Below are 18,452 nucleotides of genomic sequence, written 5' to 3'. Positions count from 1 at the left end.
GCCTCGCTCTGAAATTAAAGTGCGAGGTTGGAGTTTAGGGTCACTATTCGGTTGCATATCCACATCTCGACCGTTCAGTTTTTAGGTACTAATGTATAGATCATCTATGCAAAATTTCAGCCAAATTGATGGTCGTTAAGGCATTGATAACTGCCTTAAAGCTAGTACGGTTCAGGTTTGACAGATTCAGTTCGTCCATTGGTTTAAGCGAGTTAGATATATATATAGACACACACATACATACATATATATGAGGCCCGTTCTAGAGAGGATGTCTTTTGTAAAACTCCGAAAATTCGTTATTAATTCCTAAATGTTTCCTGGAATTAATAAAGTGTTCGTTTGTACTAGGGCTGAGATTTTAGACCCGAAAAACCGAGGAACCGGTCCAAACCGACCCGAACCGGTCGGTTCGGTTCGGTTTTCTCTCTTAATTTAGTCATTGTTTTCCAGTTCGGTTCTTGTATAATAGTAACGGTTCGGTTTCGGTTTCCATATTCAGTTTTTGCCTTTACCCGAACCGAGGCGATTTAGAGAATATTGTATAATTGTTGTTTCTTTTCGGTGTCTCCCACTCTCCCTAACCCTAAGATTCTCTCTACATACCCACCCCATCCACTTTTTTTTAATCTGATGTGCCCATGTGTGAAGATGCTCCCCTATTTGTGCTTTTGCTTTAGTAAAGAAAATCATATTCTCCAAGTTCTCTCAAACCTTCTCTCCCATTCTCTCTCTTTCTCCCCTCTGTTTCTTTTATTCTTGTTGTTCCCTTCCTTTCTCGTCTCTTTCTTCCTCCCTCTCTTCTCAGTTCTCACTCTTTTGTTTGGTTTTGATTTTATCAGAGATAGTTTTGAAAACCAATTTTCTACTTCTTATTTCTTTATTCAGCTGGTACCATGATTTGTTTATAGGAGAAAGTTGTTGTCCTCTTTGATACCATGATTTGTTTTTCAGTTATATTTCTAAGCTTTGGTTGTGTTCCGGATACCGTGAGATTTGGGAAGCAAAGTGTGTTTGGAATGAGGATTAGGCCTAGCTTCTCAGTTCAGATCTTCTCCAATTTCTCAAGCGTAGCCGGCAGCGGGCAATCGACAGCCCTAATCCCTATCCCCTACCCTCATAATTGTTCTTCCTTCTTCCTTCTATTTGAAAAGTTGCAAAACCCAGAAAACCCAGTTCATCTGTGGGTTTGTGCTTCGAACCCCATTTCTGATCTCCACCATTCCTTCATATGTGGTTCTGTGTATAGGAACCGAACACAGTACAGAACCGACCCGAGAAAACCAGTTCGGCTCCAATACGGTTCCAAGTATGCAAAAGTGTAATAACCAAACCGGAAAATGCTATCAGTTCCGGTTCCGGTTCCTGGTAGCCCTTGTTTGTACTAGTTCGTGGTTTGAGGGTGGAGCAGAAGTGTTTCGAACTATTTTTCACTCAAAATGTTTTGATTCAAGAGTTGACTTTTTGTACGTTTCAATTTTTGTGAAAACTTCATTCCCGAAAGTCGTAGAGCGCGTCGGTACGAGTTCGGGCATATGCGGAACGCGAAAATCGGAGTTTGTATGAAGAAGTTATGGATATCGGAAAAAGTTTCCATTTTGGGAGATATAGGGAAAAATCCGAAAAAAATATCAGAAAATCAGAATTTCCGAAAAGGGAAACTTTTTCTCTCTCTTCGGTCCCGACCCCAGATCGCCCAGCCGACTTCGACCGGCGAGTTCTTACTCCTCCGGCCACCAATCGACGAGCCGTTTGTTCCATTCTCTTCGTCTCACTTCCATCTCCAACTATGTGAAGTTTCACGCCGTGGGTTGGCCCGTACATGGCGCAGCAACGCCGAGAAGTGGTGGCAGCGCTGCAACATTTCGCCATCTTGGAACTCACAATTCTGGCCAAATCCGGCCAAATTCGAAGGGGAGGCCAACTGGGCTTTGTTTTTCTTGCCATGCTCTACAAACTCACCAAGTTTCACTTCTCAATTCAACCCGAGGAAGACGAATTTCGGATTTGAGCGATTTTGGGCGATTTCGGCCTCTTTCTTTTTGAGGTAAATTTCGGCCTTTACACTTGAAATTTGACTTTGGTGTAGTTATGAAAGTTGTAATTGGAGTTGAGATGAAGAACTTTTGTGTTGGAAGTTTTGTCAAATTTTGACTTTGGGCCGGCGGCGGCGACGCCACTATGGTGGTGGTTTCCGACTACTTCCGGCCACCCCAGGAATAGGTTTATGTTCCTCTTTTTTATCTACACATCGATACGATCATTTTGATATATAGTTTGTAATTTTTGGAAATCGTATGAGCAAGTTAAGAATTTTCAAAGTTTTAGGGTTTTCGGTTTGATCGGTTTATGATCCGTAAGGATTCGGCCATCCGATTGACTTGTAATTTTGATGGATTGATCGTACAAGTATTCCAGAAACCTCGGGTGGTCTGGAATGAAGTTTCGCCTCGATTGGCGTTACTTTTGGATTGTTGGATTGATTTGGAAGTTCGGAAATTAATTGTTTTTAGTGTTTCAAATACTAAATCGAGGTCGTATTTTATTAGGTGTTTGACGAAGTTGTTCAGACAGATTGTTACGCTTGTGTATCTCATATGGTGTATGAAGACGCAGTGGATTTAGAGGTGAGTAAATCTCACGTGGTTCATTTACGAACCGAGTTATTTAATTGTCGGAATTGAATTATAATTGTAAATCGTTTTCGAAAATAAAGATTTTTTTGAACCTACTTCTACTGGAGATATTTCAAGCTTTTCCTATTCCAAATCAAGAAAGGAATATGAAGCCAAGTCTTACAAGGAAACTAAAAGCCAAACATGAGTAGAAATCTTCCCTGTATAAGGGAGCATGAATTACACACGAGGAGGACATCTCGGGAGTAGATTGAAGATGCCTAAGGAGCAGAGATGACTCATCCATCTTCCCCTTCTTTTTCCTTCCATTCTTTTTATGTTTTTCCAATGTTTTATTTAGTTATCTTTGCTAAACCTTTTTCTAGGGCTAGGGTGATGCCTTAGCATGATTGTTTATGTACTTTGATGTTTTATTGATGGATTTATAGTTTCTTTATGATGAATGCTTAATCACTATGGGCAGAGATGCAATATAATGAATCCTTACATGTTAAATTTATACATGAGAAGGATAGACTGCATAGCTAGGGTATAAGATTTTTACCGGAGAGGGAGAGCATCATACACTTAAATAAAACTATGGTCTAGAGTACTTGAGAAGAACTTAGATACAAGCATTATCATCTAAATTAGAAACAAAAGAATCTGTTAATTGCATAGAAACATAAATAGGATTGTTAGTGGTTGACTCTAAAACTCTAGGTTAATTCCATCATCTTTGCTTTTTTTTTTTTTTTTGATTAGATAAATAACTCAAACGCTACAACTACTCTTTCATGAGTCGAACTCACAACCTCTCACATACAAAGAGGAGGCTATGTTACTAGACCAAATGGTACCGGGCATCATCTTTGCTTTTAAACTTATATTTTGTTTATTTGTTTCTTTCTTTTATTTTCACATTATATCTTCATTCAAAAATCTAAAAACACTATCTTCTTTCTCTTGATTGTTCATTATGTTTTGATGTTCTTAGTTTGGATTAATTGAGTTAGGATTTAAATTGATTATCAATCCTCAGTTGGAACAACCTTGTACTTGCACACTATACTAATGGTGATTCGTGCGATTGCGAGTACTTTTAATTAAAATTTCCCAACAATTGTGTCATGGATCTGGTAAAGAGTACAATTTTGTTATTGTTTTTGATGTTTTAATGAGAGATTTTTTAGTCCATCATCGCCTTTTTACAAATGTGTGGGTACGCGACCCGTTTTGAATTGTTTAGATTACAATTGTAGAAATTGTGTATTGAGTGATAAATGTGAAATTATGTATTGAGTAATGATTGAATTGTTGTGGTAGTACCAGTGTGGTGCTTGTGTACAGTACTAATGCGGTGAATAAAAGGCATCTCAAGTGTATTTTTTCTTTCTTGTCCAAGAGGGACTTTGATATTGATGACATGCGTGGTGAATATTGTGTAGTAGAAGTCTCAAGTGTCTACTTCTTCTATTGTCCAAGGACTTGATGTCTGATTTATTATTCTGATAACAATAATTTGAATCGTCACTATGGTGATTTGTGTTTTCTTTTGTACCTACATGTACGTTTGCAAAGCATAATTAGCTATAATCAGCCACGTTCATCGTACCGCCAGAGGTACCAACTACCGTCAAAGGAGTGACCCACGGATAAGCAGCCAGGCGGGCCACGGCCTGAGCACAAGAGTTCCCTGGGATCACCGCTGACGCGCCACCACGCACTCTGCCAAGACGGCATCAGAAGCTACTGAAACTGGGAACTGAAGCACATCAGTCCCACATCGAAAACAAAGAGAAGATCAGACCTCTCCTCACCTATAAAAGGTCCTCTCTTCTCTCTTCATTACGACGCATTAACTACTCATTTATTATTGTGCTGCCTATGTGTATCAACTGACTTAGGCATCGGAGAAGTGAAGACCGCCCAACGCGGTCTCCCTCTGACGCCCTGTCTTTCATTTGGCAGCCAGCAAGGATCATCAAGTATACAGAGTAGCGGTCCGCCCACCGGACCCGCGTTAAACGAAGGTTTGGCTACCGCCAGACTTTGAGCATTAACATCTTTAATGGCAAAAAATAATTTTTTATTGTTGAGTTAACAATGATTGAAATTTTCACTGTGGTGACTTGCGTTTTCTCTTTAGATAAAAGGAATGGTGATGTTTGTATCTTGTGGTTTGATGATGTACGTGTTGGAATCTCATGGACTAAGTTTCCACGTAGAGATTTTGGTGTGAATATGAATATGTTGCAAACTTGACAATTATTGAGTTTGAAGAGAGTCTTGAGTTGACTTGCCTTCCTTGAGTTGACAGATAATTATTGTTTTGCATGGTGATGTTTTAGCCGATTCTTGAGAAATTATTTCGACTTAATTTTGAGTAATTGATAAGCTCATAAAGGTACATGATTTTGTATCGATTTCTTCATGTTTTCTTAGCTAGTTTTCCATCTATTTGAGTCATTTACTTTATTTTTATGTTTTATAAGTGTTATCGAGCAAAGTAGAAGAAAGGAAGCTAAATCAGTAAATCTGCCTGTGCAGATTAGTCAAATTCGACATGAAACTGAGAGCAGCTCAGCATGAATCAGATAGTGCGCTTTATATGCTTGGAAAGCCTTGGATGTCTAGTTTCCAGAAATTTTAACGGTTCATTCATATCATTTTTCTACAAGAAGTTATGGCTGATTTAGTACAGCAAGGTCGGACAGTCGGAGAATCTGGACACTTTGATGGAAATCCATGATTTGAGGCCCAAATTCCTTTTAGAAGCCCACCGACGAGTATTAACTGAATATCTCTGTTTATTAGAGATATATGACATATTTTTGTGGGTGAAAATTATTAGGAATCTTTGAAGGGAAGCTAACTTAGTTGCTTTTATTTATGTAGATACATCTCATTGTGCATGCATACTAGCTTGAAGGAATAAGAGTCTTGATCTTGCTGAGTACGATCCTGAGCTTGAACGCACACTTAGAGAGTTTTGAAAAATAGTCAAGGAGACGCGAGCATCAACATCCTTGCCACCACCATCCCCACCACACTTGAGTTCCGGGGAAGAGGAAGAAGAGAGGCAAGAAGAAATGGCTGAGAACCGTACTTTGAGGGAGTTGGCAACTCTCAATGTAGAACAACAACCGTTGTGCTGCCTGTGCATAACCTATCCAAATCTGAATGAGGCTGGAGGATTTGAGCTGAAGTCTAGCATGATTCACTATTTGCCTAAGTTTCATGGCTTCTTCACGGAAGATGTCAACTTGCATCTCAAGGAGTTACATATTGTATGTTCAGGAATGAAGCCAGCGACTGTCCATGAAGACCATGTCATGTTAAGGGCCTTCCCATTCACATTGGAGGATAAGGCTAAGGAGTGGCTTTACAATTTGCCTTCCAGATCACTCACCACATGGAATCAAGTGAACCAAGCATTCCTTGAGCAATATTTTCCAGCTACAAAGGCTGCAAGCATAAGAAAGGATATATATGCAATTCGGCAAATGCATGGAGTGTCCTTTGGAGGATACTATGAGAGATTCATGCGCTTGGTTGCTTCATGTCCTAATCATCAAATCTCGAGCACCTTCTCATACAATATTTCTATGAAGGATTGTGTGGCACAGATCGTGTGATGCTTGATGCAGCAAGTGGGGGAGCATTCATGGACAAGACGCAATCTACTACTAAAGCATTGTTAAAAAACATAGCTGGAAATACTCGGCAATTTGGAGGGAGAGATGAGCTATCACTTAAGAGCGTCAAAGAGGTAAGTACTAATTCTAATATTGATTTGCAATTAGCTAACTTAACTAATCTTGTGAAACAAGTTGTGATAGCACCAAAGCAAGTATACGGTGTGTGCTTAATGGTGGGACATGTTTCTGATATGTGTCAATCATTGATGGAGCAAAATGGTTTTGAGCAAGCTAATGTGGTTGGATTTCAAGGGCAACAAAGGCTGAAATATGATCCATTCTCTAATACCTATAATGCAGGGTGACTTGATCATCCGAATTTTACGTGGAGCAATAATGACAATGTTTTGCAACCTCATGGAAGCAATTACAATCACCCATCTGGATTTTATCAAGCAAGATCGCAAGCATCTTATCAACCTCCTCCTCAACAACAAGCTCCAAGTAAGTCTCTTAAGGATTTAGTTGCTTCTTTAGCTAACTCTCAACAATCTTTTCAATAGAAAACGTAACAGATAAGTCCATTGAGAATCTTGAATGTCAAGTTAGTCAACTAGTATGCATGATAGGATAACAACACCAACAAGGAAAACTTCCTAGTCAAATAGTGATCAATCCAAAAGGAGGCTTCGAGAGTGCTTGTTCTATGACCTTGAGGAGTGGAAAGCAAATCTTGGAGGAGCCACATGTGAACAAGAGGGCTAGAGAAGCTGGCGGACATGAGGAGGAGCGAACGGAAGGATCTGCCATTAGAAACGATCAATCGTCAGAAATAAATTATCAATCTCTTGGGAACTTAGAGAGTTTCAGCCAAAAACAATTGATTGTCAACACGACACTATGCCAAAAAATGCTTCAGACGACAGACCATATCTGTCGTCTGATGAAGTAAAAATCTGTTGTCTAAGTGGCTGCCGTCTCTAAGCCATTCAGACGACAGATATTCTCCGTCGTTTATAAGCTACTCAGACGACAGATTCAGTTTAAGTTCTGTCGTCTGAAGTACCTAATATTGAAGAATCGAAGTCTATCTGTCGTCTGAAACACCATACCACTACATATTAATGTTGTTGGAAATTCACTTCATCAACGGATTCAAAAAATAACTGTCGATGTAGTTAATGTAAGATGATGGAGTTTTTATTGTTTCTGTCGTTTGATTGAACCAATATTAAGCTTAGTTGTTGCTTCTGTCGTCTGATTTGAAGAACAATGACAGTTATATGTTGACTGATTTCCTATGCAACAACATAATTCTGTTGTTTGAAGTTGGTAGAAACAACATATCAACCACCTACTTCTGTTGTCTGAGAGCTCTTTGAACTCTACTTTTCTGTTGTTTGAACGTGGTAGAAACAACATATCAACACCTACTTCTGTTGACTGAGAGCTATTTGAACTCTACTTTTCTGTTGTTTGAACGTGGTAGAAACAACATATCAATCACCTAATTCTGTTGTCTGAGAGCTCTTTGAACTCTACTTTTCTGTTGTTTGAACTTGGTAGAAACAACATATGATCATTTGTTTCTGTTGTTTCTATTTTCTTGATACAACATAAATTGTGCTGTATTTTCTTGATACAACATAAACCTGCATATATCTGTTGCCTTTCAACCATTTTAACATCAGTCATTTACAATCATCAAAATTAACCATAAAATTGGACTAAAATCAGCATTGAAAATGATGGCTACGTTTCATTAATTGCATCAACATCATCCAAAATACAATCCATAGTTCCAACTCTAAACCTAGCCAACAGTTACATTATGATCAAGAGAACCAAAAAACCATCTTATCTCGATCATTTACCTAGTGCACAAAGTCAAAAACCTATAAGGTAAAGAAAGAGTAGCTAGACAGAGCAACTGCATGCATAATTTAAGTTCATCAACACTTTCCATCAGTTATATATAAATGCACAAAAGCAGTTCCAAGTGCTACTCATCTACCTTAAACAGAACCAAAGTTAGAACTGCATAACATGATTTGCCCATTCAGCTCAAACCACATCAATATCCTTCTGTGTGTAAGCCAATCATCCGCTTCCAATGCTAGCCTAATGAGCCTAACTCCAAGCTTTTACTACACAGCACCAACAGCAAAAAAAAAATATGATCAGCAGTATGTAGCATACAACAAGTTCAGATTGCACAAATAGAACAGAACAAAAAATGATGGATGTAACAGAATAGCTTAAGGGAAAGATATATTTCTATTTGGCTATCCGTATGAAAGGGAGAGCGAACTAGAAATTTTAGACATAGACCTTTGACCATGATTAAAAGACTCCAGTCTAGTGCATAGTAACGTAAAAGTAGATATATGCATATATTAAACAAGCATCAAAAGCACCTTAAAATAAGACCCACATGAAGCAAGAACTCCTTCCCCTATATCCTGCGAAATCATGTAATATATATACATATATTACTAGTTAAGTCTCAAAAATACAAACCAAACTTCAGTTGTAGAGTTAAACCTAAAAATGCTTACCAAACACCAAGTCTTGCACTTCCGAATTGCAGGTAATACAATTTGACTATTACTGAAGACTGATCATCTCTTTTTTTTTTTTTTTTTTCAAAACAATTTGTCTGACCATTCAATTAAAGTATTGGCTACAAAAGTTGATCTGAATATTCCAAAATATAATTTCTTACAATTGAAGACCTACATTACAGAGAAGAATACTTAACTTTGATTACAAGGAAAGCCAGAACCCACTAATGTTTCAAGGCTGCAGCTATTTTCTTCTGAACCATTTCCACTCCAAGACGAGGAGATAATCTAGGTAGAGTTTCCTGGACCAGACATTGACATTTTCATTAGATGAAACTACAAATGTGACCCAAGAAAACAATAAAATCTTAATTCTGGCCTATACTAAAAGAATGTTTTATAACATGCTAATAAAATTGCAGGGTCAGCAATGAGTGCAAGTACTATACTATCTATAATCTACAAAGAACTCCAGTCTTAATAAAGAGAACAAAAAGGATCAGAAAACTTGAAATGCTTCAAGTTGGCTGTTGATCTGAGTATGGAACTATAATTCCACCATCTAATGCAAAATGTTTTCTTGATACTTGGCAATGCAACGAAGCATTTTTTTTTTTTTTTTCTAAACAGACTAGCAACTAAATCCATATCCTTGCAATCATGCACAGGAAAAAAGAAAAGAAAAAAAAAAGTAAACTCAATCAGAGATGTATGACTTGGAAAATTAATCATGGATATTATAAAACTAACAAATGACTGAAACATTAGATATGCAAAGAGGTTCTGCATCCATCAGCAAGCACTTAGGAGTAAGAATCATAAATCTACAGAAGATAGGTCACATCAGCAGGAAAAAAGCAAAACAGAAATTAATGAAGAACCATGGAATTCGAAAAGGATTCCATTAGAATTAATAAGAAAAGGTAATACATAGTCTGGGGCCTCCAACCATAACCAAGTTGGAAACGTGAAGGCATAAACGCATTGATTCAAACGTCAGCCAAATATCAGAGGATAATGGAACATTCATATTAGTCAGGTAATATTCCAATCAATCTCAACAATGGATAACTGGTTTCAGTATCTAATTAATCTTCTTTGATTGAATGCAATGATAACCAAACCAGTTAATTAGATCCATGTACCAGAACAAAAAGAAAGAATCGTAGGAAGCGTTTACATTTACCCACTACTCAGCCAAACATCATCTTCAAATCCCAGCAGCACCACAAAACTGCTCTGCTCAAAGTCGCCTTGACCAAAACCAGCAACAAACCTGCAAGGAATGTCAAGCAAACCGAGTTCAAAAGCACCCATCTCTGTCAATCCTCACCGACAGCAAGGAGGAAACAAAAAGAAAAGCATAAAGCTTTCTTGTCAAAACAGCTTGCTGTTATCATATTGCATCCAAACAAAAAAAATCCGAGCAAAGAGTCTTTGAAACTTTGGCTCTGCTGCTCTTCAAATCAAAATGAGCTCGGTGGTTTCTCTCAAAAAAGTGTCAAAGAAGAAAACCAAATGAGCTACAAGAGTGCAGTTCATAAAAAAATAAATAAAAGAAAAAGGGATGTGTGGCCTATCGTTCTCCATCAGTGAAGATGACAGAGCCACCTCTTGGAAAGTCACTTAATGGAGCATAATCACATGATCAAGTTTTCTCCAACACACCAAAGCACAAAGCAACATATATAAAAACAAAAATTAAAGTTCTGGTGGTGTTGCAGACCAAAGGGGCTAGTTTAATTAAGCTATGAATAAGACGAAAAGCTTGATTAACAAAGTGCTCCAGATGATTGCAGAAGATGACAAAGTGAAAAGCAAAAGCAAAAGAAGAAAAAATGAATGGTGGCGTTAGCAGACAATGGAATCATGCATGAGCCAAATATAATGCATTCTTGTCAAAATCTGCTGGACTCTTGTAATGAGGCAGTGGATTAATTAACAAGGATGAATGCCAAGGCTTATCAAAGGAAGAATAAAAGTCAAAGAAAGGGAAGAAGCAAAAGTCAATAAGACAAAGCTCACCAAGACTACCTCAATCAAATTCTGCAGAGATTGTCTTTGGCCTTTCATCGAACAGTTGGTGGGCATCACGTTGCTATTCTACAAATAAAAGAATGAGGGACAGCGACTCAAAACAGGTTCCCAATTCGTCGGCAACCAAGACAGCAACTGCACTCTGCCTTGTTCAGATTTGCCTCGACTAGAATCCAATACCATGAAGCAATTTCAAAATCCCAAAGTCTCTGACAAGCAAGACAAAATTTCACAATTTGATTTCTTTTGTTCACAAATCCAACGAAGGAGTAACGAAAGACAATCAAAATCCTCACCCGGCTTCGCATAGTGAAGTCAGTTGCAAGGTTCAGACAATGACATGTTCTCTTGCCATGAATAAAGGTGCAGAACCATCTCCCAGCACTATGAGCCTAGAATCCAAGAAATTAAGAAAGACGTAATAATCCATTCATGAAAATCAACTGCAGGTAATAAAGTCCAGCTAACAAAGTTAATAGAATGAAAAATTAATGTGGGGACAAGCATAACCTCAAATTGCAATTGAGAAGCAAGGAGTCTAAGCAATTGTCCCACCAGCTACGACTAAACATACAAAGCTAAACAAAATGAGATTCATATAAACCAAACTCGCAGGTATAATCCCAGACAATCAAACTGAATAAACAAGCTCACAGACTCACATGTATAATCCAAACAATCAAACAATCAGCAATTGTTTAAATAAACGTCAAACAACCATCACTCCATTAACAAAGCATCAATTCCAAACAATAAGCAATTGCAGCAAGCCAGCAACCATCCAATCAATAAACCCAAACATGGATTTCATATACTCAAACATAGATTTCATATACCCAATGTCCCAATCAATAAGAAGTGAAAATTTCAGAAAACCCAACAGAAAAAACGAGGAACTAAATCTCAGGCATCAGATATAGAGTCATGGAGGCTGAAGATTGAGAGGGAGGAGCACTATTAGAGAGGAGTCAGAGCCTTAGATTCTGAATAACCATAAACCATCCCAAATCGAAATGAACCATAAACCATCCCCAAATCCATAAACCAGAATAAAACCCAATTCTATTTCAATCACCCCATCTCTAAATCGTTATCCCAAATCTAATTTCAAAGGAAACTCCCAATTCGATATCCCAAAGAAACCCTAAAACCCCAAATCGATATCCCCAGGAAGCCCTAAAACCCAACACAAATCAAGGTCGAAACCCTAAGACGAAGAATAAGACTTACCGTGAAATCGTTTGTGCAATCGAAGAACTCCACCAACAGTGTCTTCTTGACCTAGATCGGGGAGAGGTTGATGATACTCTTCTGTGTAGAAAACCTAGATCAGGGAGAGAATAACCATAATTGGGAAAGGGAAAGAATGTCTCTGATCGGGGCAGAAGAACCAAAATGGCCGGGGAGCTGCAGTTGCTCGGGGTCTAGCTCAGGGAGAGGGAAAGAAGGTTTCTGTTTTTTTGACCAAGTGTTGAGAAAACTCGAGGTATAGGCATCTAGTTCACATTAAGTTTTAGTTCAGCCAAAAAACTATTTTTGTCCACATAAGGGTAAATAATTTTTTCATTTACTCAGACAACAGAATCTGTTGTCTGAATTTTCTAAACTGTAACAAACTTGAAAAAGTTGAATTGGTGTTGATTTTGATACCATTTAGACGACATAAATAGTTAAAACTGTTGTCTGAAGATGTTCAAAAAAATTAGACAACAGAAAAAACGTCTTCTGTCGTCTGAGGGGTATGGTATGAAGCATTTTTTGACATAGTGCGAAATCAGAACCAAACACACTTTCAAAAAATCAAAGGTAACTTGTGATGTTCCAGTTTCTACTAATCTTTCTTCTATCCCTTTTCCGCATAGGTTTGCCAAAACTAAGAAGGATGAACTTGAGAAGAGCATTTTGGATACATTCCGGAAAGTTCAAGTTAACATTCCGCTCTCGGAGGCAATAAAGCAAGTGCCGAAATATGCGAAGTTCTTGAAAGAGATTTGCATTAAGAAGAAGTTTAAGGGCAATAAGATCGTGGCTCTCAATGAGGAAGTGTCAGCTGTGCTCCAATGGAAGCTTCCACCAAAACTTAAGGATCCTAGGAGTTTCACTATTTTATGCACTATAGGTGAAAAGAGGTTTGATAATGCTTTGCTAGATTTAGGGGCTTTGATAAATTTAATGACATATTCTGTGTTTGCAGCTCTTGATCTAGGTGAACTAAACGAAACTTCAATGATCATTGAACTTGCGTATTGTTCATGTGTTTATCCTAAGGGAGTGATTGAAGATGTGCTGGTGCATGTAGATAGACTAATCTTGCCCACTAATTTCTTCGCTCTTGAGATGGAGGACGCACCTTTGCCCACAATATTACCATTAATTTTAGGGCATCCATTCATGGCTACAGCCCACACCAACATTGATGTGCTCAAGGGGGCGTTGAGCATGTCGGTTTTTGGAGAAACGGTGAAGTTTAAGTTGGTTGAGCCTATTAAACTACCTTTAGATGTGCAAGAGCGATTTTGTGATGATAAAAGTGTGAGAAAAGAAGTAAAGTTTCTTAGAACTTGGACAACACCCAAGGTGAATGCATGGGATCCCGAAGATTTTGAACTGAAAACAAAGTCAACTAAAGATCCTTCTACCAAGCAATAAGGAGGGGGTGAATCACAGCACTATTGAAACCATGGCTGCTCATGGAGCATTGCCATGCCAAGAAGGTAAGCCTAAACCTTGTGAAATTCATGCCCCCTTCACTAACGTAGAGGATGTTCATTTTATTGATAGGTCACCTTAAGGGGATTCTAAGCCAAGCATGAGCTTTCTCCTTACTAAAGCACTATCTACAAGTTTCTATGCCGAGCCCCCTACAAAGAGAACTACAAGTGATGTTTCCCCACACTCACCCAATCAAAATAAGAGATCATTTATGAGGAACACAACAAAATTCTTCACAAAGTCTTCAAATGAAGGCTTCTTCGGCAATGGTTGATAGTTGGACGTTCCGTCAAGCTGAGGACGTTAAACAAAGAGCTTTTAACCCCTAGAGATTGGAGTAGGGGACTTTGTCTATATCAAGGTGAAACCCCGAAAAGCAGTCAGTCGGTTCGGGGTCAAAGGAAAGTTGGCACCCCGATACATCGGACCTTTTCTGATAGTCCAGAGAATTGGAAATGTGACTTATCGAGTAGATTTGCCACAAGAACTAGAGCAGATCCACGACGTACTCCACGTGACTCAACTTAAGAAGAGTCTGCCAGAGACCCAGCAAGTCATAACTTGGAGAGACTTGCCACTGCAAAGTGACGCTACCTACAAGACTGAGCTTACATGGATTTTAGCACGAAGTACAAGGCAGCTGAGGAACCGCGAGGTTCCGTTGGTGAAAGTTCAGTGGACGCAGCAAGGAAAGAAGGAGGTTACTTGGGAACTTGAGGCAGAGATGTGCGAGAAGCACCCCCACCTATTCAACTAATTAGGTACAAATTTCGAGGACGAAATTTCTTTAAGGGGGTAGAGTGTAGACACCCGTACTTTTCTTGTTTATTTTATTTTGTCGTACAACATATAGGACTACATATTTGTAAGGTACAAAAGTAGTAGCGCTTAGGTAAGACTATGAGGTTATTTAAAGGATAAAGAATTTAGAGAAAATCCAATTTGGGTCAAGGAAACTTTTCTTGAAGTACCGAGGCTTAGGAAAACCCCGGAAAATTTTTCAGAAAAGATTCGGTGATGTTTTGGAGAAATAAGGATGTTTGGAGTAGTATTTTCGAAGTGGGCTTCAGAGAAAATTAAGAGAAAAAGAAAATGGGAGCAGCCAAGCCCACTTGGCCCAAAGTGAAGGGCAAGTTGGACTTTTTACACTAATCAAAGGGGAAGTATTTAAGGCTTCCCATGACCAAACCCTAGCCTCAAAACTTCATTTCCTCACTTCAAACTCCTTCTCTCTCTTCAGCCCTCCTTCTCTCTCATCCTCTCTCTCTCTCTCTCTCTCTCTTTGCGTCATCGGTAGCCGCCGCGCCGCCACCGCCGGCACCCCAATCAACACCAAAAATTTCAGATTTTCTCCTCTTTATTCATTCTATCCATTTCTCAAACCAAAATCAAGAGATTTAGCCATCCAATCATCCAAAAACGCTAGAACCCGAAATCAATTTGGGGGTTTTTGTGATTTCTTCATTCTAAGTCCAAATCAAGGTAATCTCCCTCCTAATCTAACCTCTATTCATCCGATCTATACTTATTTCTTATCAAATTCGAGTTTTTGATTTTCATTTGTGATTTTGGTGCATGAACCCGATTTTCCCTTAAACCATGAGGCTAGGCTACGGGTTTGGCAAGGATTTGTGGTAAGGATCTATCCCATGCAACCATATTTCAAGTTTTTGGTTGTGGTGTTAATTTTTGGACGGAGTTGTAGGTGAAGAAGGCTAAGGAGGAGGAGAGGCCGTGAGTGTTTGGAGAAGAAAGGGTAAGGATTGGGTTTTGGACAAACCCTTGAATTTTTGGAGTTGTTTTTGTTGATTTTAAATTTCGTTGAGTCATTTTGTTGGTGGAAGAAGGCTAAGTAGTAGGATTTATTAGTTTAGTTTTCAAAGTGTTGAGAATTTGTGTTGAAGATTTTGGTGGTTTTTGTTGTGTAATTTTGACCAAAAGAAAAAGAAAGGGAAGAAGAAAAGAAGTGTCTTTATTTTGGAAGAAAAAAGAAAAATGAAATGAGTAAAAGTTGAATTAAAAAGGTTTTACTATGGTAAAGTGGTAAAAAGTGAAAAGGGTGAAAGTAAAGGTAAAATCAGTGAAATGAGTTAAGAGGTAAAAGTGAAAGTAAAGAGGTAAAAACCACGGTAAAAGTAAAGAGGTGAAAAAGGAGGAGTAAAAGAGTAAAAGTAGAAGTAAAACTTTATTTATAATTATTTACTTATTTATTTTTAAAATAAATAAGAAATAATGGTAAATAAAGGGGTACTTGGTCAAAAGTCAGAAGTCGAAGTGAAATGTCAAAAGTCAACTCCGAGGGTTGACCAAGGTTGACCAACCTCGTAAAACGCAAGGATCGACTCGACTTTGGTCGCTTGGATTGGCGATAGTTTAATGGAGCAATAAGGATGTTTTCCTTTTTAAGAAAGAAGTTAGTTTCCCAAATTTGTAAAAGTTGAAAGAAATAATAAATAGCCTCATTAAAATAAAAAGGATTTAGTATGCGCGATTACTTAGGAAACACGATCGTTAAGGAAGCACGATCGTTAAGGAAGCTTAAGTGGAAAGCACCGGAGTGTGGAATACGCCGGCATTTCCAGGTAGGGGTAACTGTCCTTTCCTTGTTAGAGGTTTTTCTATATACGTGGAATGCTCTAGTATAACAGTATGTTGCCTGTAAGTATGTTTTTTGGTTGTTCATTAGTCGATACCTCGTGATATCTGTGTTTTCATAACTGATAATTGTTAATTGCGAAAACCGAGGCTAGACTTGCATGTTGAGATATTATACCCCACTGTATGTTTGTACTTGTGACCTGAAAGTGAATGGGACCTAGATGCGTTGATTCCTAGTCATCTCACGGTGTCGATAACCGTGAACCTTGGGAGGATGCTGTGCTCCTATGTGCATCGAGGAAAGGTAAGTACCAACGGTGAACCAGTCATAGGACACTCAGGGCCAAGAAATGGACACTTTCGCTACTCGTATTCACAAGAACTAAAGAGTAGTTGGCCGGTTCTCGAAGAATGACGAACCCGTCGGTCACCGATTGTTTTAGATTAGCCGACAGATAAGTATCTCAGAGCTCCAAGTGGTGTGAAGCATGCTGCATATGATATTCTGAAAAAGACAACGATGATTGTTTTTGTTTGCATTTGTTTTACTCGATTTTACAAATGCCCACAATCTATATTCTAGTAGGTATGTTTTACTTATTAGTTTTCAAATCTAACTAAGGTTGGGTCGGCCCCAATTGGGCTAGCGAGGACGAAATGCTCACCCCTACATTTCAGGTTACAATAAGGTCACTCCGGACGATCTGGACTAGAAGTGGGTCGTTGGCCGATTTCGTGTGTTACTGTCCCTATTGCTTGAAGTCCTCCCCTTTGGTAATCTATCAATTTACTCACTATCCTTTCAATGTTGAACTCATTTGAATTCTGTGAGGTCCGCCTACCTGGGAGCGCGCCTCACTCTATGTTTTTTTGTTGCGGTTGAACTCCTTTTATTTCGGTTATGATGTAAGCCCTAAGGCGTCGCAGTGCATTTGCCTACTTTATTTTGAAGTATTTCCAGGCTTGTTAATTTGAATATTGGGTTGTTGATCGAAAGTCCTTTCTTAAAAGTTTTAGTTTTTTTCTTACTTTAAAAAAAAAAATCGTATTTCAAAAGGCCTTGTAGTATTAAGTTGGTAGGTCTACGCTATGTCTGCGACGTATTGAGTTCCTATTGGCTTAATATTACGGTGCTATGGTATACCCATTCGGATTGCCATACCGTCCGACGGAGAAAAGAGAAATTTTCTTAAAACCCTTGCGCTCTATCTTCGTGCAAATGAGGTATTTTTTTTAAGATGAAGATATTAAGATCTTATTTTAAATGAATAAGATTGGTCCGCAAGAGAAGTATGAATTTTTGACAAAACGAATACCATATAGATTTTTTTGTCTAAAAATGTGAATCTTTATCAAATCAAGCTTTGAAATATTTAATTACGAGCCTAATGTTTTCTTACAAACTATACATATTTGATTTAAATGCGTGAATCTCTATCAACCATTCAGTTCTCATACAATAAAAAAAAAAACCATTAATTTATTTTCCAAAACCGTATTTTCTTAATCTTTCCCATTGGGTTATGAATATTTTCTTAAAATTTCTTAGTTGAATTCTACATCAATATTCTGAATACTCTCTCTTTACTGGATACATTTTTGTTTAATGAAGTGAGTGATGAAACATTTTAACACATCTGAAGAACATGGTGTAGCCGAAGACAATCCAATTACTGGAAAGCCCGACTATGGTTTTGCATCATTGAATCAATGATTTACCAAAGGTATAATATTATGAACCAATGACTTGTCAATCAAAGTTTTTGTTTTTTTTTTTTTTGAGGCGCTTGTTAATAAATTATCGATATTTTTGTTTTAAAAACCTTTTCAACATAGTTTTCTTTATTAGAGATCATGGTTTCTTTTCAGTTTATCATTATTGTTTGTTTGAAATTTTTAGTTGTTTCTAGCTTTTGGATATCTGATCTAATCTCAAATAAGTCCATGCCCTTTTGAGTTATGGTTGTCATCATAGATATTAGTGGGTGCCTAGATTTGGGTAGTGGGTCCATTGTCAATAAGACATAGTTTTTTGCCGGCTTAATTAAGGTTATGCATTTCATTACCAATCTGTGTTGATGTGATTGAGAGATGCTGTGATAGCTCACCCAATAGTTTTTGATTGTGGTCACATGTCCCATTTATTGCTAACTGTTTTGGTCCATTAACATATCAGTCTCTCCTCTGTCGAGTGAGGGTGCTTAGTCTTAGTTTATTGATGTTTGCCTTTGTTATAATATGTGTTGTAATTGCGTTCAGTTTTTAATTGCATTATATTGAAATGA

At 38.1% G+C, this 18,452-nt stretch overlaps 2 long non-coding RNA genes across 15 annotated transcripts; one reads left to right on the top strand and one right to left on the bottom strand.

Annotated features, from left to right (window-relative positions):
- Positions 1-580: 580 nt before the first annotated feature.
- On the top strand, positions 581-16,505 carry LOC133708376 (uncharacterized). Of its 2 annotated transcripts, XR_009845795.1 has the most exons (7): positions 581-2,047; positions 2,550-4,444; positions 4,587-4,648; positions 5,166-5,404; positions 5,514-6,387; positions 6,617-6,764; positions 16,090-16,505. It is a non-coding gene; the product is annotated as an uncharacterized LOC133708376 (long non-coding RNA). The 2 variants fall into 2 exon arrangements; XR_009845794.1 differs by lacking the exon at positions 16,090-16,505 and having other exon boundaries at positions 6,617-7,464.
- LOC133713171 (uncharacterized) lies at positions 7,990-12,313 on the bottom strand. Of its 13 annotated transcripts, none has more exons than XR_009847845.1 (6): positions 12,088-12,313; positions 11,154-11,421; positions 10,846-11,066; positions 10,001-10,096; positions 8,674-9,122; positions 7,990-8,403 (listed from the first exon to the last, which is right to left on the bottom strand). It is a non-coding gene; the product is annotated as an uncharacterized LOC133713171 (long non-coding RNA). The 13 variants fall into 13 exon arrangements; XR_009847849.1 differs by having other exon boundaries at positions 10,007-10,096; XR_009847839.1 differs by having other exon boundaries at positions 10,855-11,066.
- Positions 16,506-18,452: the final 1,947 nt, after the last annotated feature.

Source organism: Rosa rugosa, chromosome 5 (genome assembly GCF_958449725.1).
Source record: "Rosa rugosa chromosome 5, drRosRugo1.1, whole genome shotgun sequence".
Classification (NCBI taxonomy): Eukaryota; Viridiplantae; Streptophyta; class Magnoliopsida; order Rosales; family Rosaceae; genus Rosa; species Rosa rugosa.
Note: the sequence above shows the minus strand (reverse complement) of the source record. Positions and strands in the feature narration are given on the sequence as shown.